Source organism: Osmerus eperlanus, chromosome 22 (assembly GCF_963692335.1).
Source record: "Osmerus eperlanus chromosome 22, fOsmEpe2.1, whole genome shotgun sequence".
Lineage (NCBI taxonomy): Eukaryota > Metazoa > Chordata > Actinopteri > Osmeriformes > Osmeridae > Osmerus > Osmerus eperlanus.
The window spans coordinates 11,258,235-11,278,874 of NC_085039.1; the positions used below are offsets into that span (position 1 = coordinate 11,258,235).

The 20,640-nt window shown below is 43.6% G+C and overlaps 1 long non-coding RNA gene across 1 annotated transcript in view; it reads left to right on the plus strand.

Moving 5' to 3' along the window:
- Positions 1–20,640, plus strand: part of LOC134008608 (uncharacterized) — a 117,123-nt gene that overhangs the window by 48,235 nt on the left and 48,248 nt on the right. Inside the window, exon 2 of the long non-coding RNA XR_009928166.1 lies at positions 11,034–11,125. This is a non-coding gene — a long non-coding RNA (uncharacterized LOC134008608). The remainder of the gene's footprint in view (positions 1–11,033; positions 11,126–20,640) is intronic.

Here is a 20,640-nt window from a genome sequence, read left to right on the forward strand (position 1 = left end):
TAGGACTTCAATATGGAATCCAGTTAACTAGCCATGAGCAACGGGTACAAGAATCGTTGCTGACGTTGCTTACAAGAGACGGAGATAAGAAAGATTTGGAGCACCCTTGGCATTAATCCACTTAGACCTGACGAGCACAATCCTAAATATGCAAAACAGCATATTTTTTATTTGGCTTCTTTTGAAAATGTCAGGCATGGGTGGGTTGTAGCTGACAAGACGTATGTGTTTTGGGTTTGCCGACGAGAGTGTCTCCTAAAACGGCTAGACTGATTTGCACTCAGGCATCAACAACCTCCCTCTCTCTGTGTCACATACTAATGATTGATAATGTTTTATTAATGCTTAGAAATTATCTGCTGAGGTTCCAAACAAATTGTGGCAATTTAGTCCATCCCAGGAATGGTATCCATCATTTTCACCAGCTAATGATAATACATCAACGCCATATTTTCCCTCTGAAACTATGTTTTAAGGAGCTGGAAGCATCATATGCATATTCATGACAGAAAAAAAGCAGGGGATTTTGAGGGATTTAGTCTTTAAATCGTTTCTATTTGTTAGTCTTTTCCACAGTTGTTTTTAATATATAATGCTTGTCATCATGTGGAGATAATGCTGGAGATAACATCTGTCAAAACAATAAAACACCCATTATCAACACCCAGCATAAACAGCACATTATCCAGTCTGCAAAGTTGTCAATACAGTACAGGAATCAATATACATGTTTTCCTTTTCATAGCGCAAACAAATCAATTGTTTCTCTCAAGTGTCCTTCCTCATGGAGTTGTTTCAGCTGGTCACAGATGAAAATCGTACCTTAAAACAACTGCTAACTTACTATATTTGTGTCTGGTCTGGCACATAAAGGTCAGGTATATCACTGACCATGTGACAATGAGAAGGTGAAGGCATCAAAATGACATATGTTTTAACTCCTGTGGTTAACTTACGGTTAAGAAATGGAAGACAAAAAGAAAAATAATTTCTCTGACCCTCTCCAATAACCTAGAGAAAGAGACGCAATGTGTCAAAGGATGACAAGCAGTCCGAGGCAAAAAAAATATTGAATACTTGATTACCATTTGACCTCTCAGATAAAACCACCCTTACTTGCAGTTGGAAACCCCCACTATTCCGAGACACAAACTTATCTTTGATCCTTAGTAGCCGGTCGTCATTACAAGCTCCAGTGAAACTGCACTACGCACAACGATGCCTGCCTTTCTCCCCCTGACTTCCTCCCCCTGCCTCCTTTCCTCCCCCCCCCCTGCTCGCCTCCCGCCTCCCCCCTCCCAGTGACCTTCCTGTTCCCCGGGTGTAAAGTCTTGCGGAGGACGGAAGGTGGAAATGTATTCCTCCATCTGCCATTCCGGGGGAGCTCAATCACTTCAGACAGGTCATCGTTCTCGGCAGTGATGAGAACAAAAGGTCTACCCCCTGAAGGGAGGAGGAGAGGTGTCTTGGACCGGCGCCATGGCCGCTCGCAGGGGCCCTGGGATCAATCACAGAGGGGCATGGCAGGGCCAGGATAGAGGGATGAAGGGATGGAGGGATGAAGGGATGGAGGGACGCCTGCAGTCTTAATTGAGTACAGCTCCCGGCAGAGGAAGAGGAGGGATTTGAAGGAGGTTGGGTCAAAGGAGCTTTAGACAGGGTGGGAAAGTTGCATCTGTCGTATCAGGAAAAAGGTTGTTAGCAAGCAAATGGAGGATGAGTGTCTGTGAAAAGCACGATGAGGATGAATCCTTGTTTACTTGCGAGGGACAAGCGTAATGAAGGACAAGGAGAAAAGAGGCTTGCGTTGACGTTCAAGATGAAGGAGGGCCCAGACATTGCGGAGGACTGTTGTTGCAATGCTGTGAAAACCTGGCATCTACATTCACGGCAGGAGACGAGGGAAGCCTGATCGTGACTCGCGTGTCGTTGATGTGAGAGTGAGTAGGACTTCAGAGCCTCCCCAAAAAGTTTGGTTTCTCATTTGGGAATGACAGCAGACTAGTGTGACATTGGATACATTTTTTTCAGCTGTCTGTCGTCACACAGAGTAGCTAAAGAACAGTGTGAAACTGCTTCTAACTGGGTTTGCTTTACAATAAAAGTCCTTGTTCGGAAAGTCATATCAGAAGCTGTTTGGACAAACTATTGACAAATATTCTCGAGCCGAGACCATGGTAGAGATGAATATGAGGTGGTTTAGGACCAAAACTAGCAGACACAGTTCTAAAGATAATCTAAAGCCTTAAGGTTATGCCTTTTTTTATCAACCATAATGTAAACAAACGTAAACCTCGGGTGAATAGTTTCATCTTAATTGCACATCAATACCTGCAGTAATTGCACTGGCAAGGAGGTAATGGCCACTTAGGATGAAATATCAAATACCGTTGATCACTAATGGATAGAGTTGAGGACTGAGGATTCGACTTTCTAAAGTAATCAGCGTGCATGCATTTTGCAGAGAGGCAAGAGGTTGTTTTTTTGAAAATATGATGTTTGGCCGGTTCTCCAGTGTCAGTGTGTGATCAATATGAGCTGAATTAATGGGGGACTTAACAAAGTGCTTAAAGCCCTCTCTAACAGAAAAGATAAAAACCCATTGAACTTTGAAAGGTAATGAACATGTTTTATCCCAGCGTTGCTGTCTTTATTAGCTGAGAAAAATGGATCGAGCACTTAAACCAGACAGTAAAACCAACCACTAAATAAATTAGAATACCTGTAAATATATAACGGCTCACTTTTTGGTCTTTTAGCCCTTCAGGAGATGTTGGTCTGAGCTGCATCCGAGCTTTTGTTTGTGTAAGATCAAACTCTCTCAAAGCCACCCATGAAGGCTTCTCAAAGACACGATGAATGAAAGGGGATCATTTGGGGGGGGGGGGGCTTTTGAACAGGGCGCGTCATGTTGAGAATGTTCTCCAATTCCTCATTCATCTCGGTTAATTTTATAAGGGCCAGTGAGCTTGTTTCGTCTCTACACTTGAATGTTAGATGACATCAAGAAAGCACACTGTTAGCGAGAGATCCATCACCTTTAAACAATTCACTCCCACACATTTTGGCATTAAAGAATTACCTTTTAAAACTGCTTTGTGTCCCAGATAACTTCAGATAGTTTTTATGTGTCATTACCCATCTACCATGCTCTCTTCACTTGTTTATTTTCCTACTTTGCATAGCCTATTTATCCACCTAAAGGTTAGCCTCATCTATAATGTAACGTGAGTACATTTTGCACCCATCAATTCAAAGTGCTCAAGCATTACTCACAAACCAAAGTGACAACAGTCGTCATCTCAAACACCTCTCCATCCTGGAAGCGTCGTATGAATCTGCTGCAGTCAGACAGCCGTCGTCAGCTACCGGCGATGAACATCTGTAATTGCACCCTAAAATCCTCTTTCTGAGGGGGGAAAACCTGTGACATCACCCCCTAATGAGGCACCAGGCGACTCAATTTCATTTCATAATCAGGCAATCTGACTGTGCGGAAGAGATGAATGGCTAACTCCGCTAATTAATGCTGTGAGATGGTCCTCGTTGGGGGGGAAACATCAAACAGACCTTCCTTGTAGAGGGGGATTCAGCTGAGATGCACCTGCTCGCGGTTTGCCGGGCATCAGACGCCTTTGCTATTCCCCCTTGGACGGCTGATTTCTGGATGGAGAGGCAAACTTTGTTTGGTAAATTATACAGAGCAGCTATGGGATCCAAGCTCCCACAAGCAGATGGCTCCCCCTGCCATAATCAGTGTGCTAAACACTGGATGATACAAACTTTAATGAGTTCAATTCTAACTTTCTCTCACTCATTCGCAGACGCCTCAGCCTCCGAGTCACAAATCAATCCATAATTATAGGTAAAACAACTCGGGAGCGAGAGGGAGGAGACTTTGATCATTAGCAAAGACAAATGGAAGGCCCGGAGAAGCTGGGTAATTCATCTCGCTGAAAGGGTTTGGTTTTCACAGAGAGCTTCTGGACCTGTCGTGTTGAAGGCTCTGCACGTTAAAAGTATTAATACTGGTTGTATTTACACTAATAAAAAACACGCTAAGCTAACACTGTAATTGAACTCTTGGTTAGTCATTAGAAACCATTAACGTGAGTTTCAGTTATTGCAAAGAGTAGACCGGTTACCTGTTATTTATCAAGTCAAGTTCAACCATCACAGCTAAATCAACACTGCTGGTCTCTTTACAACACATTTGACAATAAAACCACAGAGCTGCAGAGCCGATGATAGCGGGGTACAGGAAGTTCCGTGACAGTTGTTCCGCCCAACACAGACATACGGTTCAGGGATTTCTTAACCGAATAGGGATTTTTGCAAAAATCCACATAAATCATGTAGAGTGTGTTCCAGAAAGCCCAAAAGCACCTTGGTTGAGTTTTAGTCTATTCTGGCAACAGTGTGTCCTACAGAAAGCTAATTTAACTCCGAGCCTATAGCTCTGTGCATCTCCTGGGCACTGTGTGACAGATTCAGAGACTTGCTTGCTAAAGCTATTGTTTTTTAGGGTTTAATTTCGTTAACGTCAGGCTTATTAAAAATATGTAAGGTATCCAACTACTATTGCTGAAAGCCCTCTGGATCGTGTAATCTGTCTGTTCAGTCTAATTCTAATTACTGTAGACCTATGTGGCCTTTTTCACTCTATCATTCTTATGTTTTCCTAGCACAGAGCATTGTTGTTGGCTACAGAACAACAGCTCATTAGATTATATTCGATTCAACTTTATTGTCATTGTGAACGGTCTGAGTACAGAGCCAATGAAATGCAGTTAGCATCCAACCAGAAGTGTGAATAGTAACAGTTTATAAACCGAGTTAGAAAGTATGTGAAACCAAAGTAAGTGGCAATGGGAAAGTGGAACTGTACTTATGACCTCATATGTCGGGTTATTGCAGAGCAGTGGAATGTGCAACAGTGCATTGCAATGAAATGGGGCCATAAAGCACATATTAAATAGTTAATGTGCAAAACAGTAGCGCAGTAAAACGTAGGTGCGAGGTTGTGCCAGTCTGACTGTTATCCTGAGTCATAGCTGGGAGGGGGGGAGGGGAGGGGGGCCAGGTTAGAGAGAATTGCGGGGTCAACGTGAGTCCAAGATTCAGCAGGTGTGCAGCTGAGGGATGGAAGCAGTTCCGGAGCCTCCAGGAACCACAGAGGTCTGCTGGAGTGTTTCCCTGATGGGAAGGAGGGTGGAAGAGTGTGGTTGGGGGGGGTGAGAGTGGTGTTTCATGATGCCTCTAGGCCTCCGCTGGCAGTGTTTGCTCTGGATGTCCTCCGTGGAGGGAGGCTGGGCAGTGGTGATGTCGGGCGGTCTTCACGGCCGGCTCCAGGGCCTTCCGACCGGAGCCAGCACCTAGTCTGAACTTCATTAGTCTTATCAAGCGTTGAGTCTAAAACATTGATGACAACCTCACCAGATGTTTTGTAACGTCCGCATTACAAATGCGGCACTAAACCTTGACCTACCAATGGGAGTCTAGTAATTAATTTTGCTTCATTAGTAATAAAGGGTTTCTTTAAATAAGATGACAGCCAACACTGTATGTGTTGGCAGGAATCACTGTGGTGTCATACACCTAAAATCATAATTTAATAACTGGCTTCTTGCTTTTTTATCTTTTTTGAGCAACTACACACTGTACTGTTCTCACAGCTCTTGATCCAAGCCAGAAGAATAAGCAGAGAGGAATATACTAAATCAATCTTTATCTTCGATCAATAAATGCAAAACTAAGGCTGTGTTATACCATTTGTGAAGTGTCCTACTGTTGCAGAAACCACACAAGGCATACGATTTCAGTGCTGATTTCACTTCAAAGTTTATTTTTCAATGCTAATTTTAGGATATGCAATGACTCAACCGACACAGAGTACAACAAACCAACCATACCTTTACTTTCTTCAGCACATTGAAACCATGTCTAGATTACACTGACAACAACAGCAGTGAGAACAAACATTTGCCCAGTGAGCTTTTAGCACTAGGCGCCACATGACAGTGAATAATTTGGGCATAATTATGCAAGGGTGTGCGGATCCCCAAAACCCTAATCTCCGCTGCCTTTGATAGGGGAAACAAATCCGAATACAATCCGCTGAAATTCAACGCTGAGCCGCTCGCCTCGATGCTGTTTTTAATGGAAAAGGGAGCATCAATCTCATTCTGCAGCCAAGTGTGTAACAGAACAGAAAAGTATCCCCTCTCAGCCTGTACAGCAAGGAAAAACTGAAAGTTTCATGTAGAGTTCAGTGGCATTACTTATAGTAAAAATACATTCACCTCGTAAAGTTAGTATAAAAAAATAATAATAATTGAACGCTACATGATCCCTGCGGTACTGATTGCTACTTTAAAAAACTCATTGATGCTGGTTCTCTCTTTAACCCTCTTGCAACCTACACAGACGTCCGCCTGCTTATTCTGTGGATGGGGCAGTCTTTTACAGTTTGATAAAAGAACAGATCATCATTAGCGTTCTCCTCTTATGCCTTTAACTCATTTTTATGTGTTCAATGTTTTATTATACCTCATCAAAGAGATTTTTTGTTTTTCCTTGACTCTTTCCACAGAAAACAGCAGGGGTTTTGATCTTCGCCAGCCAAGGATAGATGAAATCATTTGCTTCTAATTCGGTACTACAACTGGGAGAAAATGGCTTCCTGCCTGAACCTATAGATTAAAATAAATTGGCTTTCGCATACAACTTTCACCACTTTAATTTCAGAAATTGCTGATGCACTTGTTTGCGAGAGCTTGTTCTCAAGGTAAAGGGGGACTAGTGATGCACTTTATAGTTAGGTTCTTTCAATCAAACTACTGGCACTCACTGAAAAGATATATAAATATAATATATATGGAACAGTAATTTAATGTCACTTACGGGTGATTTGTCCACTATGGGGAAAAAGAGAGGGTCTTATCGTAGACTAGCCACTTCAAATGGGAGTAATTTAGGTTTATCTAATCTTAACCTCCAGCTAATTCATATTATGTATCTGATCTCAAAAGTCCAAATGCTGTTAAAAAACAAAATTACATCAATTCTATCAAGAGATTTCCATCATGTAATTCTTTGCTATAAGCCTTAACTCATGTAGTGTACGTGATTAACATAGACACGTACTTTGTGTCTTTGAAATGGAAATCTTTCTCACCGTGGATGTCGTTTTAAATAACGAGGAATACAGTAGAACTGAAGGTAACAATACAGGGTCTTTCAGAGGGCTGAAAACTTCACCTGCGCCGCGGTGCCTGGTTTGATGTAAGGACTACGCACTGACTGATGAATATCAACAGCCTTCCTGTCTCCTGTGAGCTGACGGGCCCGAGTCTAAATAAAAAATGCCACAGACATTAAAACAGGAGTTATGGTGCCGTGGGAGAGAGACCGTGGAGAACCATCAAACAGAAATGCACAACAGAGTCTCACACAAGAGAAATCAACCCAATAATACCCCTCAAATGACCACAGAAAGTTGCATTGTTGCTTCTGGTTAGAGTAATGGTTAAATCGATGGAAATATGTCAACAGTTAGAAAAGAGTAAGCAGATGTCCCTCCAATTGGGGACTAAATGGAGCTTGATTGCATTTCATTTACTCCTAATTTCCTTCATTTCATTCCTTCATTTCCTTCACCAGTGGTAAACTTCATTTACATTTAGTCATTCAGGGGAGTCAGTTGGCTGAGTGGTTAGGGAATCGGGCTAGTAATCCGAAGGTTGCCAGTTCGATTCCCGGTCGTGCCAACTGACGTTGTGTCCTTGGGCAAGGCACTTCACCCTACTTGCCTCGGGGGAATGTCCCTGTACTTACTGTAAGTCGCTCTGGATAAGAGCGTCTGCTAAATGACTAAATGTAGATTTAGTCATTGTTTAGTCAGTCATAGTTGTGCCTTTCCCAAGGACACAACGTCATTTGGCACGGCCGGGAATCGAACTGGCAACATTCAGATTACTATCCCGATTCCCTAACCACTCAGCCACCTGACTCCCATTCACTCGTATGATAATGATTATGGTTAGGCTACAACATGCTCAGTGATAACTGTATTTTTTCTATTGTGATTTCTGTACAGTCGATATTATTTGATTCTCCAACACAACCCATTTTTTCTCATTATGAAATGTTTATGCAAATAACATCAGACACAAACTAATCTTTAAAATACAATTTTCCCACGAAACTGTGGCATCCAGTGGGCTGTGACTAGCCTGGTCCTAACCAGACTCTCGTACATTGCATTTGTACAGAGAGTCTGGCCTCGCTCCATTGACAAGCGTTGACTTCCTTGTCTGCCCAGAGCCACTCTGATCTGCCATAACCAATTGCTAGCGTTCGCCTTAGCCAATTCCTTCACCACTACTGTAACAGAGCTAGCTGCCGTAGCTGGAAAATCAAACTGTTCCCGAACCCCGTGGGGAGGAGGGCCACAACATCATGGCCACCAACAAAACTCAGCAAAACATGTTCTTGCTCCGGCTTTAGCTGTTGGATATTCGGCAGCGTTGCTACAACGGACCGAATGGCTTTGCTCGCATCTTTCTCCGCCGCCATTACGGAACTACAACACAAACTAGCGCACAACATCAACGTCATCGTTCTCAGCCACTCCCTCTGTTCGCTGATTCGCCGGTAGAAAATCAACCTGAAAAATCTAACTTACGTACCTCATGGCCAGACGCATGTACAGAAGGAAAAATAAAATTGAGCGGAAGTACGTAGGAGGGCAGAGCCAGGCTAGGCTGTGACACCCGAGACATTTGTAATATGACAATTAAAGGCAACTTAACATGGGTGGTGCGGTAGAGAGTTCAGGTAGGGTACAACTATGCATAATTCAGAGAGTGAATCCCTTCCATATCAGTTGGCTTCAACTTCCTTCACACGTCTGATGTGTTGGTGACCACGCAGACAACCGGGGAGTCAACAGCCTGCCTTCACACCCGGTGAGCTACACAGCTGTGAGAGGCAACAGTGTGAAAATCTGGATGGAATATATAGAATATCAATTGTACAGTGTACAATGACAATAAAGATATTCTATATATTCCACCCAGATTTTCTCCTCAATCCTCCTCACGTGCTCTGAATAGATACACAAGTTTATAAAATAAGAAAAATGTAAAAAGATTAAGGCTATAAGTTAAAACACACACACACATCCATCACATACAGCAGCATTTAGGGTGACTACGGCTCTGGGATAAAAACTGTTTTTTCATCTGTTCGTCCGTGTTTTTTATTGTTCTGTATCGTCGGCCAAAGGCAGCAGTTAAAACAGAGTATGTCCAGGATGTGATGAGTCCTGTGAAATGTTTTGGGCTTTTTTAAGGCAGCGGGAACTGTACAGTTCTTCGAGAGATGGGAGAGTGTGGCCGATGCTCTTCTGGGCTGACGTGTTGACCTTCTGGAGCGCTTTTCTATCCTGCACTGTGCAGCTGGCAAACCAAGCAAAGGCACAATATGTTTAAATGCTCTCTGTGGAGCAGCGGGAGAAGGGACACCAGCAGTCGCAGGAGTCTCAGAAAATACAGTCTCTGCTGGCCTTCTTTACCAGAGCAGTGGTGTTAGCGCTCCAGGTCAGGTCCTCCTTGACGGTGATGCCCAGAAATTTGAAGGCACACACCCTCTCCACACAGTCCCCACCGATGCACAGGGGCTGGATGTCAGTTTTTTTTCCTCCTATATTCCACTATCAGCTCCTTGTCATGATGGCGTTGAGGACCAGATTGTTGTCCCCACACCACACTGATATAATAGGGGAAACAACTGTAGATTAGGCCCATGTAATACACCACCACTGTTCTGTGAAATTAAACACTTGATCGGGATTGGTCGCTGTTGCAACGCAGAACGGACTTCAATGAAGCGACACTAACGTTTGTCTGAGGTTTCAATCTCATCAAACTAAAAAAACACCTTTTTAGGAGATGCCGCTCTGTCATATTCCCCGATCGCTCAATGCGGTTCGCTCACTCATATCCATAGGACAGGTTGTGAGAACATTTGACACAGTTTAGCCTCAAAAGAGCTTAGCTGAAGACTGATCAGAAAAATTCTTCCGAGGCCACAAGTTCTCTCGGCCCAGTCTTCACTCAGCATGAGTCAATGTAACCGAAGGCAACATTAATCATGAAATTAACAATTAAATGATTGATGGTTGTGGAAAGACTGCTCAAACTCTATTCATTTTAGCAGATTCCATTAGCAAAGCTTGACTCTCTCGGAATGCTGGGCGCCATCACTGATTCTATTACCATAACAACTCATGAATATGTGATGGCCGAGAATTCTCAGAGAAGTCTGAATGACGTGTTATGTATTCTGCAGGATCTCCCATGGGTGAACACAACGTTCTCTTGAGCACGTAGCCCAAGCTACGGCCTTTTTGAACTAAACGAGGCAGTTTTAAATAATAACAGAAGATCAATTTGAGAGAATCACGTTAGTACATGAAATCAAAAGTCAGAAAATCGATGCAATCCCATTGCAATCATTGTGCAGTATTACACTTTTTAGGCCTGTCATTGACAAGGTGTCCAATTATTTCTCTACAATGTGTCCATATGTGGGGACTTGATGACAGGCAGTATGAAGACATAAAGAACCAAGTTGTCACGGATGCCACCTAACGAGCCAATTCACTCCATCATTTGAACCTAACCAGTGCCTCAACCAGATTTACACTGCTCTCTCTCTCTCTCTCTCTCTCTCTCTCTCTCTCTCTCTCTCTCTCTCTCTCTCTCTCTCTCTCTCTCTCTCTCTCTCTCTCTCTCTCTCTCTCTCTCTCTCTCTCTCTCTCTCTCTCTCTCTCTCTCTCTCTCTCTCTCTCTCTCTCTCTCTCTCTCTCTCTCTCTCTCTCTCTCTCTCTCTCTCTCTCTCCACACAATTAAAACCCTGGAAAGCAGATCTGGAGATACACACAGCATGGATCTCTCTTTCATCCAGGAATGCTGCACCTTACGTTTTTTTTTTCCTTTTCTTCTTCTTCTTCTTCGTCTTCACCTCAGATCAATTCACCGGCACCAGGCAGAGGGGATCAAACACGGTGCGAATTTGCTTGAGGTATGAATCTGAAGGAGCCGTGTGACGGAGGAATACGGTAAGAAGACAGGGCCTCTCCATTTGAACTAAGCAGGCTCTCACGACCCGCAGGGTAGGGAGGGCGGGCTGGGTGTGGAGTAGGAGGAAGAGGAAATCTCATTAGGAACAATATCCAAACCTGTTTCTACAGGGGCCCTGTCATAGTCATAAGAGAGTGAGTGGAGTCACTTTGGTCTGAGGACGGCGCCCGGATGAAGGCGAAATCTGAGGAGAAGCGGTAAAAGCCGTCCTTTTCCATATGCTTCCGCAGCGCTGAAAGCAAGGCTTAGAGTAGACAGGGAGGTGGGGAAGGTGCAGCATTGCAAATTTCTTCCATCAAAAAAACTACTTAAAACTGCTCAAACCAGCAATATTTAAGAGTCCCAGGTGGACAGACGGAAGCACTTCCATGTGAAGCACACACAAACAGAACTTTCCTCGCCGATGAAAATAGATAACTTCAAATGAATCCAGTCTTTGAGGTTACTCAAGTCTTGCTGGGGAAATACATTGCCTCCACCACCACCAATTACCCCAGCACAGCCTCTGAAAGTGAATATTCCAGTGCAACGGACATGTATGTAGCCAACAGTAATGTGAAGTCAATTTGATATAATGACTCTCAGTGTGTGTCTCTTTGTAAAGAGCAGGAGGGTGGAATCAATGTATCCACAGGAACAAATATCTGTGTAGTGACGCATTCATCGGCTCTCTGGTATGTCCCACAAAACACAGAATCAAGAATACTATCGCCCAGGTAATGTCAGCGGTGGCATAAATGCATAACGTCCGTCTCCTTTCACAGTTACCCTTTAGTGTCTTCGCACGTCTCGTTTTGCAGAGACGTGTGCGTTTTAAACAGCCCAAAATATTCCGACGTTCAGACCGACATCAACAGTGCTGCCTTTGTTGCCATCAGGTTTATTCTGGGAGGTGCAAAAGCACGCGCTCCAGAGACCAAACCCAGAGAAGAGGGTAGAGACAGGGAAAGTTTACATGTAGATGACACTGAGTCAATCTGGCTCTGAATGAACCAACACCATCAGCAACATAGCTCAGGGATCTGGGTTTGTTGTCCAAGTGTCACAACTATCCGTGCTCTTCTGGTCAGAAGTGATTTGAATACCAAATTCAGCACCTAGTAGAGTAGAATAAAACACTCCCAGAATAGAGTAGAATAGAATAAAACACTCCCACATTCTAATAGAATAGAGTAGAATAAAACACTCCCACATTCTAATAGAATAGAGTAGAATAAAACACTCCCACATTCTAATAGAATAGAATAAAACCCTACCACATTCTAATATAATAGAATAGAATAAAACACTCCCACATTCTAATAGAGTAAAATAAAACACTCCCACATTCTAATATGATCCATACTTGCTAAGTGAAAAATGGTTTATTGTTGGCATGATAAAGTTAAGCTCCAAAAACACAGACACAGTCTGTAGTTTACTACATTATTAAATATCTAATAATATATGTCACATACAGTAAGATATCATGGATATTTTTGCAAAATGGCGTCGAACATCACGAACATGTGTGTTCTGTGTTTACCTTTAGCATGTTCTTCACAAGCTGCGTTCTACGTTATTAGTGGGTGGGAAGGGAACAGCACGACAGTCTCCGAAGTTTGCGGTTCCACCGGGTTACGTAAGTTGTTATTGCAGCTTGGGAAAAATAGCTTTTGTATCTCAATGTAAGGAACACGACAGATGCATTGTCATTTTCATCAGTGGATGCCTGTGTTTTCTGTGCCTCCAATGTCTAACCTGATTCAGTCAGAATCTGACAGCGATGAGAACAGAGAGAGAGAGAGAGAGAGAGAGAGAGAGAGAGAGAGAGAGCGGGAGAGACAGACAGAGAGGAAGAGAGATAGATTGAGGGTAAGGATAGAGAGAGATACAGTATGTGTAGATGTGGCATATACCAACACACAAACCAAATATTGGTCCTCTACCTGGTCAACAGCTGAAAGTACATATTGTTATTTTAAGTTTTTAAAGTTTTTATTTTACTCTTGTTCCCTGGATAGCGATATTGGCGGTGGAGTGAATCTCTAGAGAAGCAACTCATTTCTGAAGACCCTCCACAAGATACTTTTGACAATGTGATGAGTGACCAGATATGACTTGAAAATTAGAAAATGATTTTTTTTCAAAAACAGCAATGGTACATACAATTTTTGTATATTACTAAGCGGTGCAGTGGTTTGCTTTTAAAAGATTTGTTTGTCAGAATGTTGAAACACAGGTGGTCAGTTACCATCACAACGGATGGTCCACATTTGCACAAACATCATTCAAGCTTGTTATCCAAGCCCGCAATCTCAGAGATAACACTTTCAGTGGCCCTGGCCTTTGCAGCCTAGAGCCAGGAAAACACGAGACAAACAGCTTAATGTTTAACAGATATGAAGTGAAAAGATATGCTTGCAAAGTCGGATCTGCCAGTGACCTTGGCCTTGGTCGAGCCTGAAGGGGTGTCCGTGTGATGCTGGACAGAGTGGTCAGCTCTCTTGAAGGCTCCCTCTTTTATACAGTTTCTCTTTCCTTTTTTCCCCCCCACATTGATTGTCCTCGTCTAGGTTTTCTGCAATCTAGGCCGGGTACATTAGGCTATCGAAAAACCAAATCACTGACTTCCAGGTTGTCCCACGCTTCAAATCGCTTCACCTGACCGTTACTACATAGTGGTTTTGAAATCGGCCAGGGCTGCGTTTCTCGATAACGATGGATCGTAGCAACGATCGAGCAAAAAACGAAACCATCAATATTTCTTATGTGCGTTTCCCAAACATGCTCGTAAGGAGTAGGCTAATCTATGCACTTTCAAGAGTTACGAATTTTCAAGAGACACTTTAGCTACGATGTCTTTAGGAACGGCCCGTAAAACTAAGATTCGTCCTACGATGGATTCTACGATCAACTTAGGCTTACGACGCTTTCGGGAAACGCACCCCTGGTTGTATTACTAGCAATGATATCCAGTCAATCCATATCCAACAAGAGCACAGCAGCTCAAACAAGGAAGCGGTGACACTGAATGATACGACAGGTGTTACATTTACATTTAGTCATTTATTAGACGCTCTTATCCAGAGCGACTTACAGTAAGTACAGGGACATTCCCCCTGAGGCAAGTAGGGTGAAGTGCCTTGCCCAAGGACACAACGTCATTTTGCACGGCCAGGAATCGAACCAGCAACCTTCTGATTACTAGCCCGATTCCCTAACCGCTCAGCCACCTGACTCCCCTGTGTTCATCTGGGTATAAAGAAAAGAAGAAAAAAACATGGATATAGAGTATATTTTTAGGAGCTTTGAAAAAAAAAAAAATTATGGCCATGATATTTGTGCTGAGGTAAACCTTCACGGCCCCCGTAGATTTGAATGACCACCGAGCAGACGGGGGCCCAGGGGGAGACATGGCTGACGTAGTCCCACGGCTGAGCCATCTGGCCTGGGGAGTACTACCTGCCTTGGGTGCCTACACTGGGTCCACGGGCACCTGACTAACCTGGCGAAGTGTGCCCTGGCAGACAGCCAAATACAGAGAGATACCACTTTGATATGGCTGGCACGAGCCAGCATGAGGTCCCCTTTCACTGGAAGGTTACCAAGCAAAGGAAGGGGAGTTCAAAGGTCACCTTTGTAGGAGGTCCGTCTGTATGTGCCTGGTGATCTTGGAAATATTTTAATAATTTGGACTTGAGTAAGAAGTTATTTGATCATACAATATCACTAGTTATGCTCATGTGGTAGATTGAATGATTATATTGTTTTTTCAGCTGAGGCTTTGAACTCTGCCTTTCAAGTCCCCTTAATCAGATATATTTGATTAAAATTTGTTGCTAAATTGTCTTTCAAAACATCATAATCAGTATGTTCATCCTGGAAATTAGGGTAAATATTGCCTGCTTTGAGGAAAGATGAGAAGCGTTGTGATACAATCACTGACTGTTGAAACGGTAATTCTTTCAAGGTGTTCAGACAAAATAGATATATATATATATTACAATTATTATTATTATATTATACTTCAATTATTACAGATTGACTATGATATGATAAGGTATGATTTCACAATATCAAAAATATATCCTTTTAATCCAACCAAGAGATATCAAATTTGAAAACGCTAGACAAATAAACTACTGGAATGTGGACTTGAGTAAGTTTCCTGTCGCTGTCACAGCTACATATTGTAAAGCATCATCCCTTTGTACATCCCCAACACTTCCATCACCCTGGTGTTTGGACGTGTATGGTCTCTGTGGTGTCTTCATCAAACGAGGGGCCAGTTCTGATTCAAAAGCCTCATTTAAATATCAAAAGACCCACCTGGTTCCAGAATAAAACCACGGTGATTAATCTATTATTGATCATTGATGGAATGTGCAAACACAAACTCCCTTAGATCCCTCACAATGGGTCTCCATTCCAGTCAGTGGAACGAACGGAGAGGAGAGAAACCTTTCTCTCTTCTCTGACAACCGCCAGGTGAACTATGTCTCAGTCTCTACAGAACTTCCACTCGTGGAAATAATCTGATCCTGGTTCACCCCTCATCTCTCACACAGCGTCTTGGAAGTCCAGGCGGAACAAGTAGGCCACCTCCCCCATCTGGATAAGAAGTACGAAGCATCAGTACAAAAGTATCCAAGGGACTAATACGTGGAGGCAGAACTCAATTGGCCATGGCCAGGACACAGGTTCATCTAGTCTAGGGGTGATTTCCTTCTATTCAGTGTCAACGTTGCTATGAGTCAGAGCTGGTGGCAACTTCCACCCATTGTGAAAGCCTGCTCGTGGCCTGGACTACACCTTGTGTGTGTGTGCTTGAGTGTTTCGATCAGAATTCCCCCCCCCCCAATTCCTGGCGTCCAATCGCAACCCCCAAACACTAATGACTTTGAGCTAGCTCTTGTCGGAGACTTATCTAATCCATCACTTCACCACCTGCATTATATCCAACCCCCTCCCCCCCACCTCCAAACCTCTTTCCTACTTTACATATAAATTAAGCACCAAAACATTAACGCAATCTTTATTCCAGACACATTTAATATGCAACTAACATTTCGATGGAGGAAACGGAATGGGGATGCATGGCTGGATGACAGTATTTGGAGGGGTGGATTGGCGTGATTAACTAAGGCAGATCGGAAGATGGTGACAGCTACCTTTCAATTACACAGGGGGCCACCCCGTGGCTTTATGAGGATCGAGATGAAACCACACTTTCATGAACCCCTCTCTTTATAAATTCCCCAACCGACACCGTACATAAGGAAGCAATCCCGTGAGCCACTCACGACGTATTCACGGTTTCAAAGTGTGACTGATGAGTCCGGTATTGCTACTGTATGAGGTGGCTTGTCAGAGGGATCACTTTGGTGGCTTCTAATGGGGCCTGATGGCTGGATGCTGCCTTTGAAAGCGGTGACACAGGGAGAGCAGGCGATCAAAGGAACCTGAGGGCTACATGGTAATTTGCCCGGTGACGTGGGGACGGGGGGGGGTTGAGGTAAACATGTTTGGACGAGGGCAGATGTGGCAGGTATCTCCACCAGATGTCTTCATCTGCTGGCGACGTGGCTTTTCAAAAAGACGCTTCGCAACACAGATGGGACCTGCCAAAAGCAGCGAGCGTTATCTCCTAAGCCTTTCTCGTTTCCAAAACAAGTGCATGCTCTCCTCGACAAAATCTGGGGGAACTCAACTAGAACCTCCTCATAGACCCTCCTTTCTGTGAAAAACTAACAAACAAAAGAGCTCCCCAGTCAACAAATAACACTTTCCTTGTAAACAACCAGATCTGACATCTGCTTGTTTTGCCCACTATGTATACTTTCATATGCATCACTTAGGATTCAAAGGAAAGAACATTTTTGGGACATTATTTATTTAGTGTATTAATTCACACCTGCTTTTGAAAGGCCTCTCTCCTTCTCCAGACAGGGGCTCTTCCCCACAACTCAAGCCTTTGATGTTGCTTTCCAGGGATTTTTTTTTGTCTCTCTCTCATAAATCCTCATTTAATATTAATACCGCTTTATTCAATCTGTTAAAAGAGCGCTGTTGATGCGACTCAAATTCTAAACCGACAGGAGGAAGAAGAATAAGAGCTGTGCCCCGTGTGGTCTGGACAGATGATAGGATCGTTACTTCCGAGGTCATGTTGAGGATTCTGAAGATACCAAATCAAGGTAAACACCCCTCTTACATTTCTGCATTCATCTCTCTTTTGCGATATCTTCCTCTTTAAGAGAAAGATATAGTGAAAAGATACATTGCCATATCTTTCCCCTCTTCCTAATTCCACTCTAACCATAAAAGGCCAGCAGTGTGCTTAGATCAGTGTTCATCTGGGCCTTACTGTCCTCTTCCCAACATCAGAGTGTTGACAAGTCTACAATCGCAGGTGCCTTTATCTGTGAGCCTCTGCTGACTGTTTGACATCGTCATGTGGTTTATCGAGAGCGAGGAACTGAGGGAACATGCACTGTGGGAGCCCACATTTAAGCCCCTTTTCAGGAGTGAGTTCTAAATATTACTGACGCTTCCACCAGACTGAGTTATTTTTCCAAAACGGAAGCTAGCTAGTTTTAGTTAGCTTCCGTTACCTAGCAACCTAGCATAATACTCGTAGCAATGCTACTACCTGCTAGTGTTACTTGTTAGCCTCCTAATTGTAAATTTTAAAGCCATACTATAGCGTTTGTCATATAGTTTTTGTCTATCGGAAAATAGTCGGTTGGAATGTTCAGAATCACACGTGTGACGGTACTCTGTGGGGCCCGCTTTCGAACGATCACATATGTGTGATGCTACTCCTTAACGGGTTAATAACATCTGGAGGGAATGTCAATTACATTTGTAAGATTGATCAAGCCCGTTCCTCGCCCCCCTCCTTTTTCATCCAGTACCCCCGTCCCCTTAAACACACACGATCATTAGAAAATGCCACAGAAAGAGAGAATATGTCGGGCACAAATGGCATTGGCATTTCTCAGCGCAGCTTAGCTCAGAGTTAAATGCATTGTGCCAAATTAAAATGCATTGTTTCTGCTGTTTATTTAATACAAGTTCCATTAAAATACTTTTCAACAAAGTGCTCATTAAAAGAGTTGAGGTGCATCTATTTCAAGAATGGAGGGTGTGCAAAGCCATAAAGGAGTTGCAGGAAACAGCAGATTCATTTTGTTTTGCATTTGTTCTTAATTTGAAAGTCCCTGTCATCAGAAAATCACCTTTGAGAAGTGGGTGAAAACAAGGTTTGTCTCCAGTTCCACGTCATCACATGGTGTTAGAGCAAACAGCTCACAGCGGTTTTTCGACAAAAGAAACACACGCTTTTGGCATTAATGGCTTGAGGGGATACCCCATGTACATTTACATTTAGTCATTTAGCAGACGCTCTTATCCAGAGCGACTTACAGTAAGTACAGGGACATTCTCCCCGAGGCAAGTAGGGTGAAGTGCCTTGCCTAAGGACACAACGTCATTTGGCACGGCCGGGAATCGAACTGGCGACCTTCTGATTACTAACCCGCTTCCCTAACCGCTCAACCACCTGACTCCCACATGTAGATCTGTGTGTGTGTGTGTGTGTGTTACATGGGGGCCTGGTCGATTAAGTAGACCATCTCTCCTGTTCCTGTCTGCTGGAGAACTTCTCCATCCTAGATGACATTTTTTATCTTCCCTTTCAGCCATACTCCTCGGGGTTACAGATTGCCAGGGATTCAATTTGTACCACAGAAATGTCCCATACAATTCCACAGCTGATCAGCAGTGAGATGGGACTCTCCCCCCTGAAAGAGACCCCTGACTGTCTTTCAATAGAGGCGACAATCCTCCCTGTCAATCTGAATGGCTAAAGGCGACAGGTTCACCGAGGAAACTGCTAATGTGTATACACTCTGCACAACGATTCATTTCTTTCTTTCTTTTTTCCCCTTCTGCCCAGATTGCAAGCACGCAGGGTCAGTGCACTCCTTTTTGGTGTGTTGAGCCTGACGAGCACAGAGGGGTTTGAAATCCACCCATTTTGGAGGCCGGATCGTATTTTTTCATTTCCTTTTGCCCCCCCTTTTTCATCTCTGTGGGGTCATCCGATTTGGAATGACAGAATTTGCTGATTTGGAGTGCCTGGAATGAAGTGTGCTCCACTGCAGGCTTAACTTTTGTTCTCCTTACAAAAGATCGATTCGTTCTTTTTTTTATGAATGACAGAATTTGCTGATTTGGAGTGCCTGGAATGAAGTGTGCTCCACTGCAGGCTTAACTTTTGTTCTCCTTACAAAAGATCGATTCGTTCTTTTTTTTATGAATGACAGAATTTGCTGATTTGGAGTGCCTGGAATGAAGTGTGCTCCACTGCAGGCTTAACTTTTGTTCTCCTTACAAAAGATCGATTCGTTCTTTTTTTTTATGAGCTTAGCAACTTGATTGCGGTTGAAATGACCATCAACATACCTCAAATTCGATGGTGTGATATTTGATTGTATGTTTATTTCGGAGGAAAGACTGCTTCCACTTGTACAGTTTACCCACAATAGAGAGCACACAGTGTTTCCAGGTAATCAATACACAAACAACACAAAACATGTTACGGGTTGCAGTGTGTAACTACATCGCTAGTCATAGTGATTGCATCCTGACAACATACCGTATGATCAAAAGCATCCTCGATCATTCAACAATTTCTGTAAGTGGAATAAGAATTATGGCCAGGCATCACTATATCAAATTCATTCTTTCATACATTACTGGAGGAATAAAACATGTATGGAGTCCTCCCAAGACCTAGGCTGGACTCTGCTCCCCTTCATAAATCATGGCAGATAACACCAAACAGCTCTTAACATCCAGACAGGATATGATCTCAGTGTGTTCCACCTTCAAGCCGACCCATCTGGCCTTTGCACTAGTGCGGTCCGCCAGCCCTCTAACGGTCGCTGCCCCGCACGTCGCACCTCACATCCCACGCACACGTCCCCTCCATCAGCATCAATCACGTCGCTGTGTCCATCACCGAACCGCAGGGGAAGGGGGGGGGGGGAGGAGAGGGATAATGCCTCCAACCACTCATGAAACAGCTGGGGGTGGATGCGGGGTGAGGATGGATAAGCTCCTATCAGAGGAAGCTGTGTCACAGTGCATCACGCCAGAGGGATCCATCCAGGTGATGTTTCACTGGGAGAAGATGAACAGCACCCGGCTGCATTCCTTCACCAAATCAGACAGACCTGACTGACAGATGTACATCGATTTTAATCAACCCCCCCCACACACACATACAGGCATCAGCCATATTGTGTATCAATTGATTGATTCTATAAACACCCTATAGAATATACAGGCAGGATTTTATTTTCTACAGCAACACTGCAAACAGCGTAATCAATCTCTCCGTCTGCCAACTGGTTGACACCAATTCATGGACGCAAACACAATTACTTTGCTACGGAAGGTCTAGGAAAGGCCATGGAATCCCACTAATAAACTCTGAAATGGA